The 25,841-nt window shown below is 50.1% G+C and overlaps 1 protein-coding gene across 5 annotated transcripts in view; it reads right to left on the reverse strand.

The window, feature by feature from the left end:
• Positions 1-25,841, reverse strand: part of LOC144770906 (uncharacterized) — a 330,820-nt gene that overhangs the window by 50,926 nt on the left and 254,053 nt on the right. The window lies entirely within an intron of this gene.

The following is a 25,841-nucleotide window of genomic DNA, read 5'->3' on the forward strand; positions in this document are numbered from 1 at the left end:
ACACGCAAGCTGGCAGTGAGTGAGTTGGCAGAAACTGAAGAATCAGAGCCTGAATATTGCGAATTGTGGCAGCATTGGGGAAAGCCAGAGCTTTGTGAGTATCTATAGTGGCTCCTAGATAGTTTAGAGCGTTGGAAGGTTGAAGATGCGATTTCAACACATTATCTGTGAACCTCAGTTGGTGCAGTAACTGCAGTGTGCTGTGAGTGTGCTGGAGACACTCTGGGTACATACTGGCTTTGTGGTGCAAGTACGGGAAGACATGAATGTGTTGTCTTCGTAGGTGAACAGCGACCACTGCCAAACACTTTGTAAAGACTCTGAGAGCTGTGGTGACTTCGAAGGAGAGTACTTTGAACTGGTATTGATGCCCCGCTACCACAAATCTGAGAAATTTGAGATGAGCGGGATGTATTGGAATGTGGAAATACGAGTCTTTTAAGTCTAGAGTAGACATAGATTCGCCCTGTTGCAACAGTGGAAGCACTTGTTGAAGCGTCACCATGTGCAAGTGGTCTGATTGTATGTAAAGGTTTAATTCTCTGAGGTCTAAAATAGGTCTGAGAGAACCGTCCTTTTAGGGTATGAGAAAGTACAGGAAGTATAAGCCCGACCCCTGATATTGTAGTGCTATGGGCTCTATGGCTCCCTTCAAAAGGAGAGATTGAATTTCTTGTTTGAGGAGGTGTAAATGGTCTGGTGACATTTTGAGTGAACGTGGAGGAATGTTGGAGGATTGTTGGTAAGCTCCAGGCAATAACCAGAACGGATAGTTCCTAGCACCCATTTGTCTGTAGGTATTGATTTCCAGGCGGGTAGGAATTGTGAAACACGCCCGACAGGTGTTAAATCATTGGGGGTGGTGTAGGCAAGTCACTGTTTGGTATTGGAGGAGGAGGTGTGTGTTGGAACCTCTACTTCTACCTTTGCCATTGTTGCCTCTGTAGCCCCCTCTGAAGAAACCCTTGGAAGCAGAGGGCTGATTGTTGCCCTTGTACGGAGTAGAGGCAGTGTCTGAGGAGGTATTCCTGGACCCCCCCATGGTAGAAGGAGCGCCGAAAGGAACCCCGGCCAGAAGGGGACTGTAGGGCTCACATAGATTTTGCCTCATCAGTGTCCTTTTTCATCTTTTCTGTCTACAACAGGACCAAAGAGGTGTTGTTTGTCAAATGGTGTGTTAAGAATAGAAGCTTGAATTTCTGGTTAAACCCAGAAATTCTTAACCATGCATGCCTTCTTAAGAGGACGTTGGTGTTGATGGCCTAGCCGCAGTGTCAGCTGCATCTAAGGTGCATCTAATGGAATTGTTAGAGATGAGCTTTCCCTCTTGCACTAGTTCTTGAGCTTTGGACTTGTGCTCATCAGGCAGGAATTGGAGCAATTGCTCAATTTTGTCTCAATGCGCCCTATCGAACCTGGATAAAGGGCCTGCATGTTAGAAATGTGCCAAAAATATGCAGCTTGCAAGGCTACTCTTTTCCCAGAGAAATCTATAAACTTAGACTCTCTGTCCGGAGATGGAGCATCTCCTGACGTTTGGGAATTGGTCCGTTTACGGGCATTAGAAACAACTAAGGAAGCTAAGGGTAACTGCCCCTTGATGTAAACTGGATCTGATGGTGCAGATTTATACTTTTTGTCTATCCTGGGGGTGAGGATACCTGACTGAACAGGATCATTAAATATGTCATCCACATGTCTTAGCATACCCTGGAGCATGGGGAGTGTGTGAGTGGATCTTTAAAAACTGCTAAGCGTTTCAAAAGGGAAATCCCCCTCTAGAGATTCTTTGCGTAATTGAACCCTGTGATAATCCGCAGCTCTGCTTAATAGTTCTATACAGCCTACATTGTCATCTGGTGGAGAAGGTTTAGTAGGGTAAAGATCAGGATCGTTACCTTTGGGAGAATCTGTGTTGTAATTCTTCCAGGGGTCTGCAGGTGCAGGATCATTGTCCCCATCCCCATCATCCTGATCATCAGGTGCGTCTGGTGGTGGTGAATTAATAGTGGTAATTAACAAGTGTCATGTTTCCGGGGAAGGAAGTGATGGAGGAGGATGAGAAGGGTTAGTACCCACATGTTTCTTCTTTAAAGGAATATGATAGGCTTCCTCTGAGTCAGATTTGCGTTTGAATGGTAATTTTGTCGCAATATGTCCAGTTTTTGGATTGATGTGCAGTTCCTTTTGTTTTGGGTCTGGCTTTAGAGGCGTAACATCGAAACAGGGCTCCTTCGATGGTATCGGAGCATCTTTACATTTCGGCGCCAACGTTTTCGGTGCCGGTGTTTTTCTTCGCTTGCGTTGGATTTTGAAGCAATGGAGTTTCGGTACTCACAATACTCTGACCTTGCGGAATATCTTCATCCACATTGTTGTAGGAGACAGAGACAGGGTCCTCTTGTTCTTCCTCGGCCCCAATGGCATAGCCGGTTTCTTGTTTGGAATCTTCTCAGAAGAGGTCCGGAATGGAGCCAGGGTTCTGACTCTGCATGTCGCGACGTCGAGCCCGACGGTTGCAGAACGTTTTCTTCGAGCGAAAAGATTTAGATGCGTCAGTCTTGTTTGTTGTGCTCCGGAGATAAGCACAGGTTGCACACTTTGTGCGAGTCGGTGCGCTGGAACTTCACGTGGCACCAAGGGCAGAATTTGAATGGAGTCCGTTTCATCTGCGAGGCGGACCGACGTGGGTACACCCGACGGCCTTCCACAAGTTTCCCGACTGAAAAGAGTTTTTTGTATTAAATACAATACGTGGAAAAGGGAAATATGCGATCAAAAACAATACCGTCGAGGGTAAGTGGATTGCGCACCTGAGAAACGGTGTCTGAGTGCAGCAATTCACGTCTGAACCCGACGGCGGAAAAAATAATCTAACAATGGAGTCATTGCCCATGCACACTATCACCGAAAGGAGGAGTCACCTACCTCGTGACTGGAAAGACTTCTTCGAAGAAAAACAAATTGCAAACATCCGGACCCAATACTAGATGGCAGGAGTATGCAAAGCATGTGATCTACAGTTCACATGCCTCAAACATAATGTTACAATTATTACTAAAAGTGCATAAACCCCATAGTGCTAATACTGTAGAGAAAGATGAATCGACTTGCGAGTTTTTACCTGGTTAGTTGGTGTGCGTGCCGTGTTCTAGTATTTGAAAAATATACATTCTTACACAGATATTGACAGGGACCTATCTATGGTCTACAAACCATTTCACTGTATTTCTAATTTGTAAAAAACAGACAATTGCACATGGAAAATAATTTGGCATAGAATCGGATTCTGACCCATTAAATAGCAATTCTGTTCAAAAGAAAAATATTGTAGGAGAGTAGGGTCTGCAATCCTATGATCACCCAGATTTTTTGCTTTTTGCTTCACTGGTTTACGACTTTCCCCGGCTGTGGGCCTGCTAATCAGACCCACAGCCTAGCTGTTCTCTCTATTCCAAATTGTACCCAGGTACTGAATTGGCACTGGGCCCTCTCTAAGTCCCTGTACCCAGGGCTGAGGTGCACCCAGAAGTCTCCCAGGGGCTGCAGCATGTATTATGCCACCCCTGGACTGACTAACCAAACAGACACAACTGGCTGCTTGACAGCTGGGGGCAAGGTGGTGTACTCACCCTTTGCTTTAGATATAGTATTCCTATATCTAAACCTAAATGGACACACAGATCTCCTATCAGTCACTCCTATGGCAGGCCTTGACAATCCTGAAGGCAGAGTGCTTGGAATCGTGTGAGATAGTGCTCTGGCATGAGCTGAGCCTGTCTGCGGCTTTCGGGATCCATCCCTTAGCCGTTTCCATGATATCGCATACCATATACTCTTTTTTTTTTTTTTTTTTTTGGGATTAAAGACTTTTATTCAGATTTACAAGTCAGTACATCGCTATTCAGCCAACAACCCGGAGGCAGGCAGCATTTGTATTGTCAATTCGACCTCTTGATGCGGTCATATATTTGTACATGACTTCCAATGTGGCTTCGTGCATTACAATGATAGAGAAGAAAAAACTTATAAAACAAACATACATAACTAAACCAACATAGTTCTGTGTTGTGGTACGTCTAGTCATTGCGCACTTATAGTGTCTTGTCACCTTTACCAGAGTGAGTCTGGCAGGTCGCAGCATTGTGAGGGTTGGGGGGAGGCAGGGGGAAAAGGGGGACCACCTCAATGGGCAAGCCACACCTGGTCACTCCTCCAGACGTCCATACATGGTCACACTGCTAGGAGGTACACTCAGTCAATCACCTCGCCAGTCAGTCCCAGTTCACCCATCATCCCGTCACATCTGGCAGTCTCCCACAGTTCAGCTCCAGTCTATCGTAGTACCTACATGTCTATCCCCTGACCGCAGCTACCCGTCCACGTCTTCACCAGTCAACCAGGCTGTCAAGGGTTGCCAAATATCGGTAGGCCTAGATCGCAGCGGCAGGAGTTCCCCATATGTTGTTAACTGATCACGGCAGTATAGGGCAGAGTTAATCCAGCCCTTCACCCCAGGAGCCGCCCCTTGTTTCCAATGTAGTGCAATCTGCCTCTTCGCCAACAGGAGCAACATAGCGGCCAATTTCCGCGAGGCTCGGGGTATAGCGGCCACCAATCCCAGCAGGGCCACCAGTGGATCAGGAGGCAACTGCTCCTCTATTATTTGTCCCAGTTTCGTGAACACCTCTACCCAGTACCGCTGCACGGGAGGACATGTCCATGTGATGTGAAAGAAGGTTGCATCTGTAGCACCACAGCGCCAACATCTGGGTTCGGCCAGCAATCCCATTTTGAAGAGCTGCGCTGGCGTGCGATAGGTTCTGTGCAGAAAATTAAAGTGTATTAGTCTCAGCCTGTAATTGGGCGATAGATTTTCAAGTTGGCTGCAGCAGAACGTCCATTGTTTATCTGTTATGTCCATACCCATCTCCGTTTCCCACTGCGTTTTTGAACCTGGTCGCGTCCATGGCGCTGTGTTCTGTGTTACCCTATAGATCCTGGTGATCAGTTTGTTCGGGGATTTGTTCACTAGCACCTCTTCCAGAGCTGAGAGCGCTGGCGGCGCCGCTGGGAACGTCGGGTATCGCGCCTTGCACGCCGCTCGAAGCTGATAATAGAGTAGCAACTCAGACGCTGTAGGCGTGTCGGAGACGCAGATGTCACCCAGCTCCACAAATGTGTCGTCCGGGTATAAGTCACTCGCGACCAGTAGTCCGCACTTCCGCGCCCTTTCGGTTATCGCCACGTCCCGCAGAGGGCCTAGTAACGGGTTACCGCCCAGTGGCATAGACGGTGCATACAGTTCAGTGACGTTTGCCCATTTCGCTAGGTTTTGCCACGCCCATCTAACTGTCTCCACGGTGTTCACATCCTCCGGTGTGCGTTTATAGTTGTGGTAGACCGTTGTGTTCAAGGGAGTGGGTGCCGAGACGTCTATCTCAATCGCCACATGAGGTTGATATGGGACCGGGTGTTGCCAGAAGTGTAGGTATTGGGCCTGTGCGCAATACGCATAAAGCTCAATGTCCGGGGCCGCCAGTCCACCCTGTCGAAAAGGTAGCGTTAATACCTTCCACTGTACTCTCGGCTGTTTTCCCGCCCATACCAGATCCAAAAGTGCAGATCGCACGCGTTTAAAGAAGGATAAGGTTAGTGGTAGGGGTATGTTTGCAAATAAGTATAGGAATTTAGGCAGAACAACCATTTTGGTTATGGCTATGCGGCCCGTCATCGACAGCGGTAAAGTGACCCATTTCCTCACCTTGGTTTCTAGCCAATCCACTGCCGTGCCGTAATTCAAGAGCCACAGTTCCTGAACAGAGCGGCTAATGTGGATACCCAAGTATGTTACCTCCTCAGCCACCCAGGTAATGGGGAATTCGGTAGAGCATGCCGCTGTGCCGTCCGTCAACGGAAGCATCGAGGACTTAGTCCAATTTATGGTAATGCCAGTCAGGCCACCATATCGCACTAACTCCCTCATGAGGGGGTCAAAATTGTCTGCCGGGTTGTGCATAAAGATCGACACGTCATCTGCATATAAGGACACTAATAATCCTCTGGAGGTGAAGCCGATACTGCGCTGGGTGTGGTGCTGCCTGAGTCTCGCCGCGAGCGGCTCTGTGGCGATGGCGAACAATAATGGCGACAACGGGCAGCCCTGTCTGGTCCCTCTAGTGATATGTATAGGCTGTGAGACCTTTCCATTTACTTTTACACGCGCTATAGGACGGTTGTATAGGATGCATATTTTCTGAATAAATAGTTTGCTTAATCCCATTCTGGTGAACAGAGCTTGCAGGAATTTCCATTCGAGAGAGTCGAATGCCTTGGTGGCATCCAACAAGGCAGCAGTTGCCTGGACTTTGGGGTCCAGGTAATGAAGTAATCCAAATAATGTACGTAAGTTGTGCGAGGTAGATCTACCCGCCACAAAACCTGACTGATCAGATAGTGCTATCTGGGGTATCATCGGCGTCAGGCGTTCCGCCAGTAGTTTAGCATAAATTTTGGCATCTAGATTTATCAGTGAGAGTGGCCTATAGGAGTCTGGACTCGTGGGATCTTTGTTTGGCTTTAGGAGCGTGATTATCATGGCCTCCCGGAGCGACGGGGGAAGGCACCCAGTGTCGATCGCCTCCATGTACATCCTATGCAACCTGGGGACAATAATGTCTGCGTACTCTTTATAGAATGACGCCGTAAGGCCATCGGGTCCCGGCGCCTTGCCGGAAGGCATGCCGGCTATTGTCAGTCGTATGTCGTCCTGTGTTAATGGCAAGTCCATATATTCCCGGGCACCGTTGTTGAACCACGCCAATGCAATTGTGTCCAGGTACTCCGTTATCAACTCATCTTCCGGTTGTATTTTGGAGGTGTACAAGTCCTCGTAATAGGCGGTCATAGTGTGCAAGATATCATCCGGAGTCCTGACAGATTCGTCAGTGTCAGTGACTAGTTCCAAAATATATTCCGCACCTCTGGGCTTACGAAGCATGGCGGCCAATGTCTTCCCTGGGCGGTCCCCCTCCCCATATCTCCGGGCCTGAGCATATTTATGCAAGAATTTCACCTCTCTGTCAGCTTCCTCCTGATATTGCGTGAGTTTGGTCCTGAACGCCGCCCTATTACCAGCAGTGGGTGACTCAGTAATCTCAGCCTCTAGAGCTGCCAACTCCCTCTCCAGCGTTTCCAATGTGTTCCTGATCGACCTGAGTACACCCGTTTTTAGAGCCATACAGTGTCCCCTAGTCACCACCTTGCAGGCTTCCCAAAGCGTGCCAGGCGAGTCTACGGTCCCTTCGTTTAACTCAAAACATTCTTCCAGTTTCTCTCTTAGTTCTTCCTTAAACACCTGGTCTAACAAGGCCTGCGACGGGAATCGCCAGCTGAATGGTTGTGCGTACTGAGCGGGAGTGGCCAGTGTCACACCCACGGGCGCATGGTCCGACAGCGATCTAGGTAAATGCACTGCCGTCAATACTGAGGCATGTAGATCCCTGGATAGCAACCAGTAATCCAGTCTCGACCATGCGGCCCTATGAGCCGTCATGCAGGTGCCCGCGCGTGGGGGTTCAATTGTCTCCAGGAGTCCACCAGGGACGCCTCCAAGATAATGCTACCCAATGCTTCAGCCGCCTTCGGGTGGTGTTCGCGGGCAGCGCCCTGTCGGTCAAGCACGTCAGACAGCACTACATTGAAATCACCCGCCCACAGGATTGCCGCATTGCTAAAGGGACGTATTTTCACCCATAGTTGCTCATAAAATTCAGGATTATCATCATTCGGACCATAAACATTCACCAGCAACAACTGGATTCCGCACAGCACTCCCAGTATCAATGTGTATCTTCCTTCTCCATCCTTCAGCACTCGTTGCGTCACCCAATGTAGGCCCCTGCGGACCAAAACCGCCACCCCCCTGGCATAGTTCGAGTACGGGGCATGTATCACCTCCCCCCATCTGGTGTGTCTGAGTTACGGGGCATTCTCGGTGTTCAGATGCGTTTCCTGCAGCATGCAAATATCTACATGTTTTCGCGACAAATAGGCATGCACCAATCTCGCCTTCCTCCTATCATTCATACCTCTTACATTCCAAGACAAGCATGTTATGGACTTCAATTCGGGGCGTCCAGCCGAGCTATGGGGCGTTCCATTTACTAAGCCGGTTTCAGTGGCCATCACGATACTAAATCAGGGACGGGCAAGCGGATTTGCATAGTGTTTGAGACATTGTCACTGCAACACATAAGCCCCAACCTAACAGGCATTCGGAAACATGGCCGCCTCAGGCTCCAACTCCAGTACCTCACATTAGCGTCAGTGATCATTATACGGGATATCTTTGGTGACATATTCAACACAGATTTCTCATAGGTTAATAGAACCAACACAGCAGAACTGAACACCAAAACACCCTCCCCACCCGCTCCAACCCCCCAATTAGGTCGTGCATTCATCCCCCCCTGTACCAGCCCAACAGAACCAAATAACAACAGTATTAGATGGTCGAAATAAGAAGTGGGAGACATCCCTTGGGGTGCGCAGGTGTGTGCCTTCTAACCCTGTACTTGTGACAGGGCGATCGAGCGTAGCCCGACTCCGTGCGCTGCAGGGCCCATCGGTCCCCGAACCAATCGAAGCATTAACAATCTGTTAAGAGCTGTCCGTACCGTGTAATAATAAGTACTATGCATTCCCAGTTAAGCAGTGAGTGTCTTGACATGTCAAGATGCTGTGCTACATCACCCCTCCCGTAATATACAGGCCCCAGCGGTTTCGCACCCAACAATACAAGACATTATTCAATATCACTTAGCTGGTCATTGTCCTCTTGGCGTCCGGCCTCCGACTGTCCTTTCTGGTCTTTAGCAAGCTGTTTGGCGAATTTCAGCGCCGCCTTTGCGTCCGTGAAGAAGGTGGGTTTACCCGGACCCTGCACCCTCAGCTTCGCCGGGTATATCAATGAGTATTTTGTGCCAGTCTGCTGGAACACTTTTTTAGCTGGCAAAAATTCCCGCCGCGCAGTTTGCACCTGAAGAGTGAAATCTGGATACATTGCAATATGATTCCCTTTGTACTGCAAATCCACCATATTTCGTGCCAATCGTAGTATTGTGTCCCTGTCCCTGTAGTTTAGCACGCGGGCAAGGATTGTCCTAGGCGAAGCTCCAGGCTTGGGCACCGGACCTAGTGAGCGGTGCGCTCTTTCCACCAGAAACATGGGGGAGAGATTCTCCCCAAATAGGTCTTTCATCATCTGCTCTATATAGCGTTCCATATTCGCAATATCCGTCGATTCTGCCACACCCGTGATGCACACGTTATTTCTTCTGGACCTCGCTTCCAAATCCTCGTTCTTTAATTGGATTAGGGAGAGCACTTTGTCCATTCCACGTAGTTTCTTGTCAAGGTCCGTTTGGCATTCCTCCGTCTCCGTCACACGTGTTTCCAGCACTCCGACGACACCCTCTTGCTTGTCCATTCACCTTGACATGCTGTCCATCCGTGCAGCCAGTGCGTCCATCTTACCATCTATGCCCTGCAGACTCGATTTTAAATCCTGAAACATCGCTTTGATGCCGTCTGCCGGTAGTACAGGCTGGGCCGCTCCTGAAGGCTCCTGATCCGGTGGTTCCTGGTTCGGCGGTTTCTTGGCCGTTTTGTCGAACATTATTTTGGGCTGCCGCGTGTCCGGTTTGCCCATGGTGATGTCCAGTCGAGTCATGCTCCGCTAGGGCCAGTGGGGATCCCCCGTCCGCCCTCGACGCCGTCCAGCCCAAGCGCCCGGATGTACAGCGGCGTCCGCCTGCGCCTGCGAGTCCCCAAAGTCAGGGCACTGGTCGGCAGATATGGCAGCCAATGGTTTATCAAGATGGTCGCTCGCGCCGCATGTAAGGTCCCTTGCAATCACCTTCCACTGCAGTGCATATTTTGATGAAGCATAACAGTAGCACCCACGGAGTCAAGTCACTTCCAGTGCCGCGACGGTAGGGCACACGCACCAGGACAAAATGGCGGGTCACACTCCTTCACCCACAACTTGCGCCTCACAATTACGTCCACAAAGAGAAGGGGCTAAGGGCGCCACGTGCATCAGTGTCTCAATCTCCCCAACGGGAGTATGCACAGCGGGTATCCCAACCGCTCCTCACCGCTGCTTATGCGCCTCAGCCTCGGTCGTCTGCTCGGCCTCGCGGCCCCGCTCCACTCACAGAGCCGACCGGCACCTTTTCGCCTGTTTGGGCGCCCTCTCACCGGGGCGAATGCATGTACAGTTGTCGCTGCCTCCAGACGCCGTCACCAGCCGTCCGATAATCAGAGGGCGCAGGCGGGCCCTCAGCCGCCGGCCCCGGCGGTAAAGTCAATAAACGCGGCGCCGGGTCCCAGCCGCTTCCGGCCGGCCAGCTCTAGTGCAAGTCCCCGGCTTCACACGCCGTCGCAGGCCTCTCAGCGCCGGAGGATCAGGGAGATGAGTCACACCGATATGTCGGGCCCAGCTTCAGCAGTCTTTCACGGATGCAGCGGGGTCGCTTCGTCCGTGTCCAGGACCCTAGACCCGAGCCCCAGAGTCGGTTTAGATTGGATAAATGGCGGATTTATTCACTCGATCGGCGGAGCTGCGCTTTCAGGCAGCCATTCCGCTCGGCAGTCAAGCCACGCCCCCCGCATACCATATACTCTTAAGTGCATTATAATCCTCGCGGTTATATGCCAACTCTGGTATCGCTTTATCAAAACATGTCGAGTAAGGTGTCATACGAATTGGAATACTAACCCCTCGCCAATTCTGGCGACGGGGTTAGCATTCCACCCTTCTAGAGGGACACGACATGTATGTAACCTGTAACCCCGGTTAAAGTCAGACACAGCCTTAGCTCCAAAAAATGGATGCTGCCACCGAGACACAAGTCTGCCCTCCTGCTGCTGGGAGTCCTCCCAGAGCAGGAGGCAAGGACAAAGGGTTTCCTGTCAGGGGCGGTGCCAGCACCGTCCCAGACAGGATTTTGTGTATCCTAGGTAGGCAGGGCTTTAGAGGAAGGTGACTGCAAGTGGCACCCCAGTGCTCACTATGCATAGGCCGGCTGGAACCAGTTCCAGGGGCACTCCAGCCCCTGACCTGGGGAAAGCCCGCCAAAGGAGAGGGGTGTAACCACCCCCCTCCTGGTCCCACCCATAGGGCAGGACCTAGTCGCGTGCCAGCCCCCTTTTTCAGGATAAAGGTAGGAACTGGCCCCCTTCCAAATCAGATCATCTTTGAATCCTGAAACTACTTTCCACGAAAGGAACTCAAGACTTCTTCCCAAGATTCTCCCTTGTGACTAAGGAGTAGTCACCCTGCAGCAGCAGGCACCAACCAAGCATCGCGGTTTGTTGCCAGTCTCTCCTTCGGATCAAGACTGCTCCAGCACGACGAGAACCGGCTTCCCTGGCACCTCTGACCTCAACCTACATCATCAGCCCAGCTGTGTTCCGTGGGTGCGACGAGACCTCGAGGGACCGGCCATCTTCAGAACTGCACGACGCTTGTCCAGCACGACCACCGAGTGACCCTCGACTGAGTGCTTTGGGGTAAGAGAAGCCCCGACCCTGAGCAGCTCCAGCACCGAAGTTCAGCCCCCCTGCATCCACGAGATCTGCGTGGGGCCCTTCTGCTCTTTGCTGCTCACCGAGTTGTCCAGGTCGCTTGCCCGTTGGCTAGTGGCCCTCTCACGACGCTCCACGACGACAACTACTGCTGGTCTGGTTGCTCCAGACTAGCCCTTGCTCCCCTCCAACAGAGGAGCACCCTGGACCCTCATGGTCCACTCAAGACGCCATCTTAGGTCCACCGCGTGGGCCTTGCATTTGCCAAGACTTGTTGCCCAATCCTGGGTCCAGCGACGTCGACAGCAGAGACCTTCGTGGGACAGCTCGCACCTCCATCCTGGTCGCCGACAACGCCTCCTGGTCCGAGAGACTGCAGAGCCCAGCAGCGCCCACTCACCTGGTCGAGGTGACTTCGTCCGGTGCCACTCTGGTGCCCACCTAAATCACTGGCTAGTGATTCAGAACTTGGTCCCCTCTGCTTACAGGTTTCTTCTTCCCTGATCCAGGCTTGGATCTCCACGAACTCTCTTCACTGGCCGCCTGCCAGCAACTCTTTCTTCAGGCTCCTGGTTCTTCAACGTGGGTTTCCGACGCAACTTCAACCCTATGCAGCCGCAGCCCCTGGGCTAGGTAAACCAAGTACTCCGGTGCTTCAGCATAGTCCAACACCCTAAGTGTTCGGATCCACTCCCGTTTTCGACCCACCTAGTCGGGTTCGCCCGAGAACAGTAACTTTGTGACTACTAGCCTCCATAGACCTTTTCCCGCCTTACGCGTGAGAGTTCCCACTCTGCACACGACGTCCACAGGCCTCCTGCAACTAATCTAAGTGTTTAGCATTGTAGGACTAGCGTTTCTAAAGTCTATGAGAATAGTTACTTACCTGCTAGTAGTTCGCATTCCACTTTTGTAATATATGGTTTTTCGTGCCCCTCGGGCATTTGTGTAAATTGTGCGACTTAAAGTATTTTCTTAAGAGTTTTGTTATGTGCTTAGCTCCCTGACTCATAAAGAGTTCAGGGTAGTCTTGTTATAAATAAATATCTGTTTATTTTCATAACAACTTGTGTGGTGTCCTTTCACTTGGTGTTCAAGGGGTAATGTGATGGTAAAACAGCTGGCTTAACACGCCCTCTAGAGTCTTAGCCTTAGACTGCTCGTATCCATGCTACTAGGATAGCTGGTCTATAAGGTTGACTTACAACCAATCATCAATAAGGGTTGTTTGGACTGATACATAGTGATCACTAGAATAGTGAGCACTGCATATCAGGCCAACTTCTCACATTGGTGAGCAGCGGGTGGGATTTGAGCTTGCTGTTGTTTTACCACACATATCCTAAGAATATCAATTGAAAGATCACATAAGTACTAAAGGTACATATAACTTAGCTTAGAATACTCTGAGTTCTACTGAACCAGCTGTTGTAGCTCCTAGGGCCTAGCACACCCTAAACTACAACTCTAGCAAGGGATCAGTAGGCAAACAAATAGTGTAGGTAAGTGCACCACTTACACCTCACTAGAAAAGCATGTCTACCCATGGAGAGTCTTCAGAGACTCCCCTTGTGGTTATTGACCCTCCACAGGTCACTTCAAGATATGCAGCTCTCAGTTTCCAGGAGATGAGACAAGTGTGTACCTCCAGGAAACTGAAACAGGGGTCTAACCCCACCATTCCCTTTCTAATAGGCCTCTTAGAGACCTATGATGCGAGAAAGATTTCTCAGTTAGATGGGAATATGCCAGCCTTAGAGGGTACCACTGGGGATCCAGACCTCCTTGACACTGACAAAGCAGTTGAGGAGGAGGATCCTGAGGAACTCTCTGGGGATGAGGCAGACAAAGGTCTTGAGGTAGTCAGAAGGCTAACTAGGGCCAACTTAGACTTGCTTGGGCTAGGATCTGGGGGCCCCCCAGTACTGACCCTAAGTAGGCCTAACCTTGGAGTTAGGAGAGATAGATCTCTTTCTAGGGACTCTAGTAGATCTCTGCACTCTAATGCCTCTTCTCAGAGGAGGAGGAACTCTCCCCAGAGGAGATTGACTTCCCCTCAGAGAATGGAGCATGAAGCTAGGATGAGACAAGCTACTCTGAGGATTGAAAGGGAAGAACTTGCCCTGGCCAAAGAGAAGCTTGCCTTTGCTAGAGAGCAGCAGTTGAGTGGGCTAGCTCCCACTGGTGGCAGCAATCTCCCAAGAGATAAAGAGAAGGGTTTAGATACTAAACACCTGACAAAGATAGTGCCCCCCTTTAAACAAGGGGATGACATCCAGAAATGGATGGCTGCTCTGGAGAGGGCCTGCACTGTGCAGTGCATTCCCCAGAGTCAGTGGGCAGCTATACTGTGGCTCTCCTTTGATGGTAAAGGTAGAGATAAGCTCCTCACTACTATAGTAGAGGATGCTAACAATTACCAGGTCCTGAAAAATACACTGGTTGATGGGTTTGGTTTAACCACTGAGCAGTACAGGTTGCTGTTCAGAGACACCCAGAAAACTCAGTCTCAGGACTGGTCTGACTTTGTGGATTGTGCCACTAAGGCTTTGGAGGGCTGGTTGCTGGGTAGCAAGGTTACTGATTACACAGGGTTGTACAATCTCATGATGAGAGAACAGATTTTAAATAATTGTCAGAACCAGTTGTTGCACCAGCACCTTGTTGATTCGGATCTGACCTCTCCCCAAGAATTGGGAAAGAAGGCAGACAAATGGGTCAGAACAAGGATCAAGCAGAACCAGAACCAGAACCAGGGTGGTCAGAAGAAAGCAGACCAGATGGGTAATACTAAGAGTGAACAAAATGACCAGAAGTCTTCGACAGGTCCCCAACAAACCAAAGAGGGTGGGGGTCAGGCTTCACAGCAGAAAAAGAAGACTCCAGAAGGCCAGTCAAAAAGGTGGTGCCAGTACTGTAAAAGTAAATCTCACTGGTTTAGTGAGTGCACCAAAAGAGGAGGGCAATCTCCTACCACTACAGCCCCTAAGGCAACTGCACCCCCTAGTACAGTCAGTAGTGGTAGTGCTCCTCCCAAGGCATTAGTTGGGTTAACCTTGGGAACTGAGGGGTCTGGCAACTTAGTTGGCACACTCACTCAGGCTGTCCTTGTCTGTACAGGGGATATAGATGTATCCCCTGACACAAGTCCCAATTCTTTGGGCAAATACAGGCAGACACCTTTAATAAATGGAAAAATGGCTCAGGCCTACAGGGACACTTGTGCCAGTGTCACAATGGTGACACCTAACTTTGTGGACCTTGGACAGATCATGCTAGGTCCAGAGTACCTAGTGACCAATGCCAGCAATGTCACTACCCACCATAGTATGGCAATTGTTGATTTCTCCTGGGGAGGGGTAAGTGGCCCAAAGAAGGTTGTGGTTAGTTCAGACCTCCCTGTAGAATGTCTGTTGGGCAATGAAAAGGAGCAGTAGGGTTAAGGCATTGCCTTCCCCCTTGCCCCAGGTTGAGGATCAAGTCTCTGAGGAGGCTGATCTGAAGGAACTGAAGGAAACTGAGCCTAAAGAACTTGAACCTGATCAGGTTGAGTTTCTGGGCTTAGGGGGACCCTCCAGAGCAGACCTGGGTAAGGCACAGTTGGACTGCCCCTCACTTGAACCCCTCAGACAGCAGGCTGCTGCTGAGGCTGCTGGGAATGCCACAGGTACCCACAAGGTATACTGGGATGATGGACTCCTCTACTCTGAGTCAAGAGACCCCAAGCCTGGTGCAACCAGGAGGCTGGTCATCCCCTTGTCTCAGAGAGGTTTCCTTCTTACCTTGGCCCATGAAATTCCCCTTGCAGGTCACTTAGGCCAGAACAAGACGTGGGACAGACTTGTCACACACTTTCACTGGCCCCACATGAATGAGGATACTAAGGAGTTTTGTCGCTCCTGTGTCACCTGCCAAGCCAGTGGTAAGTCAGGTGGCCCAACAAAGGCCCCCCTCATACCACTACCTGTGGTGGGGGTACCCTTTGAAAGAGTGGGGATTGACATTGTTGGTCCAATGGAACGAACCCCAGACAGCATCAGGGCACAAGTTTATACTGGTGATAGTGGACCATGCCACCAGGTACCCTGAAGCTATTCCCCTTAGGACCACTACAGCACCTGTTGTGGCAAGAGCCCTAATTGGAGTGTTCTCCAGAGTGGGCTTCCCTAAGGAGGTTGTCTCTGACAGAGGTACAAACTTCATGTCAGGATATCTGACTGCAATGTGTAAGGAATGTGGTGTCAACTACAAGTTCACTACGCCCTATCACCCACAGTGCAATGGGCCTGTTGAGAGATTCAACAGGACCCTTAAAGGGATGATTCATGGACTACCTGAACCTCTTAGGAGAAGATGGGATGTCCTGATACCCTGCTAATCAGACCCACAGCCTAGCTGTTCTCTCTATTCCAAATTGTACCCAGGTACTGAATTGGCACTGGGCCCTCTCTAAGTCCCTGTACCCAGGGCTGAGGTGCACCCAGAAGTCTCCCAGGGGCTGCAGCATGTATTATGCCACCCCTGGACTGACTAACCAAACAGACACAACTGGCTGCTCGACAGCTGGGGGCAAGGTGGTGTACTCACCCTTTGCTTTAGATATAGTATTCCTATATCTAAACCTAAATGGACACACAGATCTCCTATCAGTCACTCCTATGGCAGGCCTTGACAATCCTGAAGGCAGAGTGCTTGGAATCGTGTGAGATAGTGCTCTGGCATGAGCTGAGCCTGTCTGCGGCTTTCGGGATCCATCCCTTAGCCGTTTCCATGATATCGCATACCATATACTCTTAAGTGCATTATAATCCTCGCGGTTATATGCCAACTCTGGTATCGCTTTATCAAAACATGTCGAGTAAGGTGTCATACGAATTGGAATACTAACCCCTCGCCAATTCTGGCGACGGGGTTAGCATTCCACCCTTCTAGAGGGACACGACATGTATGTAACCTGTAACCCCGGTTAAAGTCAGACATAGCCTTAGCTCCACAAAATGGATGCTGCCACCGAGACACAAGTCTGCCCTCCTGCTGCTGGGAGTCCTCCCAGAGCAGGAGGCAAGGACAAAGGGTTTCCTGTCAGGGGCATTGCCAGCACCGTCCCAGACAGGATTTTGTGTATCCTAGGTAGGCAGGGCTTTAGAGGAAGGTGACTGCAAGTGGCACCCCAGTGCTCACTATGCATAGGCCGGCTGGAACCAGTTCCAGGGGCACTCCAGCCCCTGACCTGGGGAAAGCCCGCCAAAGGAGAGGGGTGTAACCACCCCCCTCCTGGTCCCACCCATAGGGCAGGACCTAGTCGCGTGCCAGCCCCCTTTTTCAGGATATAGGTAGGAACTGGCCCCCTTCCAAATCAGATCATCTTTGAATCCTGAAACTACTTTCCACGAAAGGAACTCAAGACTTCTTCCCACGATTCTCCCTTGTGACTAAGGAGTAGTCACCCTGCAGCAGCAGGCACCAACCAAGCATCGCGGTTTGTTGCCAGTCTCTCCTTCGGATCAAGACTGCTCCAGCACGACGAGAACCGGCTTCCCTGGCACCTCTGACCTCAACCTACATCATCAGCCCAGCTGTGATCCGTGGGTGCGACGAGACCTCGAGGGACCGGCCATCTTCAGAACTGCACGACGCTTGTCCAGCACGACTCCCGAGTGACCCTCGACTGAGTGCTTTGGGGTAAGAGAAGCCCCGACCCTGAGCAGCTCCAGCACCGAAGTTCAGCCCCCCTGCATCCACGAGATCTGCGTGGGGCCCTTCTGCTCTTTGCTGCTCACCGCGTTGTCCAGGTCGCTTGCCTGTTGGCTAGTGGCCCTCTCACGACGCTCCACGACGACAACTACTGCTGGTCTGGTTGCTCCAGACTAGCCCTTGCTCCCCTCCAACAGAGGAGCACCCTGGACCCTCCTGGTCCACTCAAGACGCCATCTTAGGTCCACCGCGTGGGCCTTGCATTTGCCAAGACTTGTTGCCCAATCCTGGGTCCAGCGACGTCGACAGCAGAGACCTTCGTGGGACAGCTCGCACCTCCATGCTGGTCGCCGACAACGCCTCCTGGTCCGAGAGACTGCAGAGCCCAGCAGCGCCCACTCACCTGGTCGAGGTGACTTCGTCCGGTGCCACTCTGGTGCCCACCTAAATCACTGGCTAGTGATTCAGAACTTGGTCCCCTCTGCTTACAGGTTTCTTCTTCCCTGATCCAGGCTTGGATCTCCACGAACTCTCTTCACTGGCCGCCTGCCAGCAACTCTTTCTTCAGGCTCCTGGTTCTTCAACGTGGGTTTCCGACGCAACTTCAACCCTATGCAGCCGCAGCCCCTGGGCTAGGTAAACCAAGTACTCCGGTGCTTCAGCATAGTCCAACAGCCTAAGTGTTCGGATCCACTCCCGTTTTCGACCCACCTAGTCGGGTTCGCCCGAGAACAGTAACTTTGTGACTACTAGCCTCCATAGACCTTTTCCCGCCTTACGCGTGAGAGTTCCCACTCTGCACACGACGTCCACAGGCCTCCTGCAACTAATCTAAGTGTTTAGCATTGTAGGACTAGCGTTTCTAAAGTCTATGAGAATAGTTACTTACCTGCTAGTAGTTCGCATTCCACTTTTGTAATATATGGTTTTTCGTGCCCCTCGGGCATTTGTGTAAATTGTGCGACTTAAAGTATTTTCTTAAGAGTTTTGTTATGTGCTTAGCTCCCTGACTCATAAAGAGTTCAGGGTAGTCTTGTTATAAATAAATATCTGTTTATTTTCATAACAACTTGTGTGGTGTCCTTTCACTTGGTGTTCAAGGGGTAATGTGATGGTAAAACAGCTGGCTTAACACGCCCTCTAGAGTCTTAGACTGCTCGTATCCATGCTACTAGGATAGCTGGTCTATAAGGTTGACTTACAACCAATCATCAATAAGGGTTGTTTGGACTGATACATAGTGATCACTAGAATAGTGAGCACTGCATATCAGGCCAACTTCTCACAAATATGGTACCTGGCTTCATAGCCAGGAACTCTGGAAAGGTAAGCAATGGTTTGCTCCTTGTCCATGGGTGCTAAAGAGCACAAAACACCTGTCAAAAGCAGGAGGCAACAGCTTGTTTGTGGTTATGGACACCAGAGAGAGCTGCATCTACCATAATGCACTGGGAGGGCTGGTGAAGGAAGGCAGACGGTGTTCTCTCTTAACCCACTCTTCACATTTCCTGAAGGATGTTGTGCTGGTGAGGATGCACCAGAGTGCTTGGACTGGGACAGAACCTGTGATACTGGAAGCAGCTTCCCAGGGTTCCACTAATCAATGGATTGCTGCTTGCAGATGAGTGCCAATTAGCACAACCAACATGCTTAAGGGTACCCCTTTCTCGCTGTGCCAATGGGTGGCTACGGCTTGGCTGATTGGGACAATAAACTCTTCTGATGACTGTGTCTATCTAGCCCCCACTGCCGGGGCAGGTCCCCTGCAGACAGGGACACAATCACCCGCCGAGCAGTTTTCAGCCTACTGAAAGCTCATAAGTGAGGCTAGTTCGAGTCCAGTGGCATAGCGAATATACTGAATCTGAAAAGCAGGCTGGTACATACGTTGACGTTGAGAGAGCTACCGTGGTCCATGGTTTAGATGCACTAGCAATGCTGAATGAGGCTTCCACATAGACTGTAACATCATACACGTCTCTTGAACAAGAGGTACTGCAGGCCGCAATAGAGGGACATCCAAGGTGCTTTCATCATCAAACTTGATGCGTGTGCTTCATTTGGGGTACGGCTGATGGTCAGCAGAAGGGTACTGAGCCTTTACCAATCCAGGTAGTTGGATTGATCATTGGAGCGTGCTCCTCGCCGCAGTCGGCATGCATCGAACGCAGTGGGCTGCACATGAATACAAAGGATTCCATAATGTCTTCAGAGCTATCTTTTAACATTTTTCTTCTATTTTATTTGGGTATTGGCCATTCATCAGAACTGTGGCCCCATATGGTGTCCACTATCTGTGGCTAGCTAGAATTTGATGCTGTCTGCCCGTGTGTAGGTGAAAAGTATGGAAGAAAAGCACACATGCTGAGGGAGGACGAGAGGAAATGCTCTCTCTGGATCTGGACGTGAACCCAAGGCTTCACAGGCCAATCCCTCATGGGTAATGGCCCCCTTCTTAATACTCAGGGCGGTCGGTCACTCATGTGTAGAATCCTTGAACTTGCCCACATTGGAAGTTTGATCCCAAATGTTCTAGACTTCAACGGCATTGCTGTTCTCAACAGGGCATGGAGCAGGAGACGCAGACTATGACGATGGATGATGCCACCTTGACGACGAGGGGTCTCATCAGGAGTTCTGCATTTCATGCTTTTCCACCGATCTCTCTCTTGCAGAGTCCTCAGACAGGCGAGGTGTTATGGGAGGCAGCAGGAACCAGTAGGATTTATTTGAGCAATGCATGTTTTCTTTTGTCCTCCTGTCTAGCTCTGAGAGAATCCCTTTCTATTCTGTGAGTGTCACCATTGGACTTTTTTCGGTTATATGCGAGTATTTAAATCCACCAACCTATGTCAAGAGGGTAATCTTACAGAGTGCGCACCTTACCAATGAGTGAGCCCATTGTTCAGAGTTCTTAGAGGAAACACAGAGATGAAGTACAAAACCAGTTAAAATTAGTAAAATAATATCACTGTGCAATTAAAAACATCGAATGATCAGAAAAATAATGAAAAGGGAAAATTCCTGTCAAAGAAAGCAATGAAGGCAGAGCGGTGCGGCAAGATACTCGCCACAGGAGCCAGAAAACATTTAGACACCAACTGTCAGTAAAGATCTTTGTGTGACAGAAGGGTACAGCCTGCCCTAAAGGTGAGGTGCAGGTCATTGTGGGACAGAAGGTTACAGCCTGCCCTAAAGGTGAGTTGTAGGGCATTGTGGGACAGAAGGTTACAGCCTGCCCTAAAGGTGAGTTGCAGGGCATTGTGGGACAGAAGGTTACAGCCTGCCCTAAAGGTGAGGTGCAGGTCATTGTGGACAGAAGGTTACAGCCTGCCCTAAAGGTGAGGTGCAGGTCATTGTGGGACAGAAGGTTACAGCCTGCCTTAAAGGTGAGGTGCAGGTCATTGTGGACAGAAGGTTACAGCCTGCCCTAAAGGTGAGGTGCAGGTCATTGTGGACAGAAGGTTACAGCCTGCCCTAAAGGTGAGGTGCAGGTCATTGTGGACAGAAGGTTACAGCCTGCCCTAAAGGTGAGGTGCAGGTCATTGTGGACAGAAGGGTACAGCCTGTCCTAAAGGTGAGGTGCAGGTCATTGTACGACAGAAGGGTACAGCCTGCCCTAAAGGTGAGGTGCAGGTCATTGTGGACAGAAGGTTACAGACTGCCCTAAAGGTGAGGTGCAGGTCATTGTGGGACATAAGGGTACAGCCTGCCCTAAAGGTGAGGTGCAGGTCATTGTGGGACAGAAGGGTACAGCCTGCCCTAAAGGTGAGTTGCAGGGCATTGTGGGACAGAAGGTTACAGCCTGTCCTAAAGGTGAGTTGCAGGGCATTGTGGGACAGAAGGTTACAGCCTGCCCTAAAGGTGAGGTGCAGGTCATTGTGGGACAGAAGGGTACAGCCTGCCCTAAAGGTGAGGTGCAGGTCATTGTGGGACAGAAGGGTACAGCCTGCCCTAAAGGTGAGGTGCAGGTCATTGTGGACAGAAGGTTACAGACAGCCCTAAAGGTGAGGTGCAGGTCATTGTGGACAGAAGGGTACAGCCTGCCCTAAAGGTGAGTTGCAGGTCATTGTGGACAGAAGGGTACAGCCTGCCCTAAAGGTGAGGTGCAGGTCATTGTGGGACATAAGGGTACAGCCTTCCCTAAAGGTGAGGTGAAGGTCATTGTGGGACATAAGGGTACAGCCTTCCCTAAAGGTGAGGTGCAGGTCATTGTGGACAGAAGAGTACAGCCTGCCCTAAAGGTGAGTTGCAGGGCATTGTACGACAGAAGGTTACAGCCTGCCCTAAAGGTGAGTTGCAGGGCATTGTACGACAGAAGGGTACAGCCTGCCCTAAAGGTGAGTTGCAGGGCATTGTACGACAGAAGGTTACAGCCTGCCTTAAAGGTGAGTTGCAGGGCATTGTGGGACAGAAGGTTACAGCCTGCCCTAAAGGTGAGTTGCAGGTCATTGTGGAAAGAAGGTTACAGCCTGCCTTAAAGGTGAGGTGCAGGTCATTGTGGGACATAAGGGTACAACCTGCCCTAAAGGTGAGTTGCAGGGCATTGTACGACAGAAGGGTACAGCCTGCCCTAAAGGTGAGGTGCAGGTCATTGTGGGACAGAAGGGTACAGCCTGCCCTAAAGGTGAGTTGCAGGGCATTGTACGCCAGAAGGGTACAGCCTGCCCTAAAGGTGAGGTGCAGGTCATTGTACGACAGAAGGGTACAGCCTGCCCTAAAGGTGAGGTGCAGGTCATTGTGGGACAGAAGGTTACAGCCTGCCCTAAAGGTGAGTTGCAGGTCATTGTGGGACAGAAGGTTACAGCCTGCCCTAAAGGTGAGGTGCAAGTCATTCTATGACAGAAGGTTACAGCCTGCCCTAAAGGTGAGGTGCAGGTCATTGTGGGACAGAAGGGTACAGCCTGCCCTAAAAGTGAGGTGCAGGTCATTGTGGACAGAAGGGTACAGCCTGCCCTAAAGGTTAGGTGCAGGTCATTGTGGACAGAAGGGTACAGCCTGCCCTAAAGGTGAGGTGCAGGTCATTGTGGACAGAAGGGTACAGCCTGTCCTAAAGGTGAGGTGCAGGTCATTGTGGACAGAAGGGTACAGCCTGCCCTAAAGGTGAGGTGCAGGTCATTGTGGGACGTAAGGGTACAGCCTGCCCTAAAAGTGAGGTGCAGGTCATTGTGGGACAGAAGGGTACAGCCTGCCTTAAAGGTGAGGTGCAGGTCATTGTGGACAGAAGGGTACAGCCTGCCCTAAAGGGGAGTTGCAGGTCATTGTGGGACAGAAGGGTACAGCCTGCCCTAAAGGTGAGGGCAAGATGGCGGCCGCGCGAAAGGCCGTGTGAGTGTGTGCTCTTCATCCTCTGCAGAGAAGGACGCCAGAGAAGACGCTTACCCGTTCTTTTAAATGCGGGCTGAATTCTGATGGAACCAGTACTTCACCAATCATCCAGATACGGGAATTATCAGCGTGGTGTTGCTTTGATGGAGGATTAAATCTCTGAAGGCTTTCCCGGTTTGATCCCCCCGCTGAGCACAGAACAGAGGGCGGGCGCTCCCAGCCTTACAGCCCGGCAGCAGCTGTGGGACTTAACGATCTAGGGAGATTGAAAACGCGGCGGCGTCGGCAGTAGCGTACGAGGAGGCAGCCGGCAGATTGCTCGCGAGAAGGAAAACAACTCAGCAGGGATACTTTGTTGCGTGTCCCTGAGTGTCACTGGCGGCTACTCAACATTTTACTGCAAGTCTTGGGATAATCATGGCCCCGAAAGGTCGAGGCTCGAAAAAAACCAGCATTAATGTAAATGTCGCCAAAGCTGGGAACTCGAACCCGAACTTATCAAGCATGGCGCAAAGCACGGCTCAAACTTCGAATCCCCCTGATTTTACAGCTGGCAATACAGGGGGCAGCACAGGAGTCGTAACTGGAGCAACAACGCCTACTACAGTCTATCAAGGTGAGCCAAGCACAAATATGAACTTAAATGTAAATGGGAATGGGAAAGGCTCAAAAACTCCTGTTGTACATGCAATTTTCTTGAAGAAAGGTGCTAGCGCAAAATCCACTACTGTGATAGGAGGTAACGCTGGTAATATTGGGGTGAAGATTGGCCCAGCTCCCCCTGACTGTATTATTATTAACGCAGAGACTGAGTTGAATCATCGAGTAGTAAATGAGGATGTAACTGATTCGGCTGATACGGAGTCCGCAATTTCAGGGGGCAAGTTTTATTCTATGCCAGACCTTTCAGTTATTTCAGAAGACGACTGCAGCAGTGTGCTAGGGGAATGGGGAGGTGAGTCGGTATTTACAGAGGAAGATGATGATGAAGAATTGGATGCGGAGCAATCACCTCTACAGGTTAAGGGTTTGGTTGATTATCAAGACACTGTTAGACGGAATGTTGATGCAGAGGGCCTAATACAAGTGATGACTCCCCTGGAACAACCTGTCTGGGAAGGCGAGGAAACCGAACAACAAGAGCAAGACCAAGTCCAGAATCAAGCCTTAACTGAGGAAGAAGCTAAGGGGGCCACTTTGGATATAATTTATAAGAGCATCATGGCGCACAGGGCAGAGACCAAAGCCGAAAGTAACCGCACTCAGGGAGCAGTCCGGAAACTTCAAAACACCATGCGCCGAATGGCTAAATCATTTAACGAGCTTACTTCGCGAGTTACAGAAACTGAGGTGCGCATCTGCAGTGCTGAAGATTCACTGATAAAACAGCATGCGGCTATAGGAACTCTACAGGCGACAAGAACAGATGTGGAGTGGAAGTTGACGGACTTAGAAAACCGCGCAAGACGCAATAATTTACGAGTTTTGGGGATACCCGAAATGAAAGAGGGGAAAGATGCTCGTAAATTCATAATTGAAACATTCGCAGAAGCCTTTCCTGAGTTAAGTGATTGGCAATGGGAGAACGAGATTGTCAGGGCACATCGATTCCCGTTTACTCAACGCAAATCTTATGGAACCTCTAATTCGGCAGCGGGACCTAAGGCGCAGCCACGAGCGATATTGATCTGTTTAAACAACTTTGTATTGAGAGAAGCGCTGTATGATTTAGCCCGGCCAGATAAGCGCCGCACAGGTAGCGGGTGCGAATTCTTTGTCCGCCCGGACTTCTGCCCTACAACAGTGACACTAAGATGGCAATTTCGACAGCTGTTCTCGCCATTTCAAGCCAAGGGGGCGCAAGTATTCCTCCTAAACCCTGCGAAACTCAAGGTGATCTACAGGGGGCAATCTAAATTCTTTACATCAGAATCTCAGGCACAAGCGTATCTGAAGACTTTAGATACCAACAATGGAACATCTTAACCTGAGTTTGATAAAGTAGAAGCAGAACTTGGCTATTCAATTCACATGGTGGTAGTTTGGTACTATAAAAAACAAAAACCACAAAAAAACAAAAAAAAAAAATGGTTTGATTTCAGCCCGCAACAGTAGCATAAAAGGAGACCGCTATTTGACTTCAGTATGGTTTTGTGGGACACTTATAACTAGAAACATTTAGGTGTGTCTTTTGATTAAAAGTCTCGAACAGGTATAGAGACAGAGACGCTCTTTTCTTTTGTTTTTTCTTTTCTCTCTACCTAACATCTATAGGTAAATTTTGAATAACCAACAGCTCTGTGTGGTCAGAGATAAACTCTCTTATTCTTTCTATGCGTCTAATTTGTGGTAAAAATAGCGGGAAAAAACTATTAAAAAGGGTAGCGGTCTGGCTGGCTTCCTGTAGAGGCGGAACTCGCACACCCGCATCACCAAGGACTACGTCCTTTTGCCCTATTTTGGGTGGTAGGGGAGGGAAGGGTGGAAGGGAGGAGGGGGAGGGTCGGGGGCAATCAGGGAGGGGGGGTCAAATACAAAAAGAGATCACGAGTTCAGCTTTGTTTATTTGTTATTTTTTTATTTTGAACGTGTGGCATGCAGGGCAGTTGTGGAACGGCATTTTGGTTATTCTGAGATTATGGAATGGCAGCTAGAATGCTGAGATTAGGTACACTGAATGTCAGGGGCCTTAATGCTATTAACAAAAGACAACGGGTGGCTAGGGAACTGCAGTGGCTTAGCTGCGATACTATTTGTCTCCAAGAGACGCATGTAGCATGGTCTAACCGGAAATTTCTGACTGAGTTCGGGTATAATGTTTTAGTATGCACCAAGCAAACTTCTACAATTCGAGGGGTCGCCATTTTAGCTAGAAAACAGGTTTCTGGCTCTGGGCGGGTTTTAGAGGATACCGGCGGTAGATGGGTTATTACAGAATGTATCATTGGTATTTTTAAATGTACGGTATGCTCTATTTATGGATCTAATTTCGATGACCCAGCTGTTTTAGAATACCTTAATGCTGAACTAGCAACCTGGCCCACCCCGGTAATAGTGTGTGGGGATTTAAATATCAACCTTCAGTTAGATTCATTAGGCAATGAGAAATATATATATGTAGGTAGGAAACCTAAAGTATATAGAGCATTACAAGCATTAGTCACCTCACACGGATTGACCGATGCCTGGTCTTACCTTAGGGGGGGTAACCCTGGCTATACTTTCTT

Source organism: Lissotriton helveticus, chromosome 7 (genome assembly GCF_964261635.1).
Source record: "Lissotriton helveticus chromosome 7, aLisHel1.1, whole genome shotgun sequence".
Taxonomy (NCBI): Eukaryota; Metazoa; Chordata; class Amphibia; order Caudata; family Salamandridae; genus Lissotriton; species Lissotriton helveticus.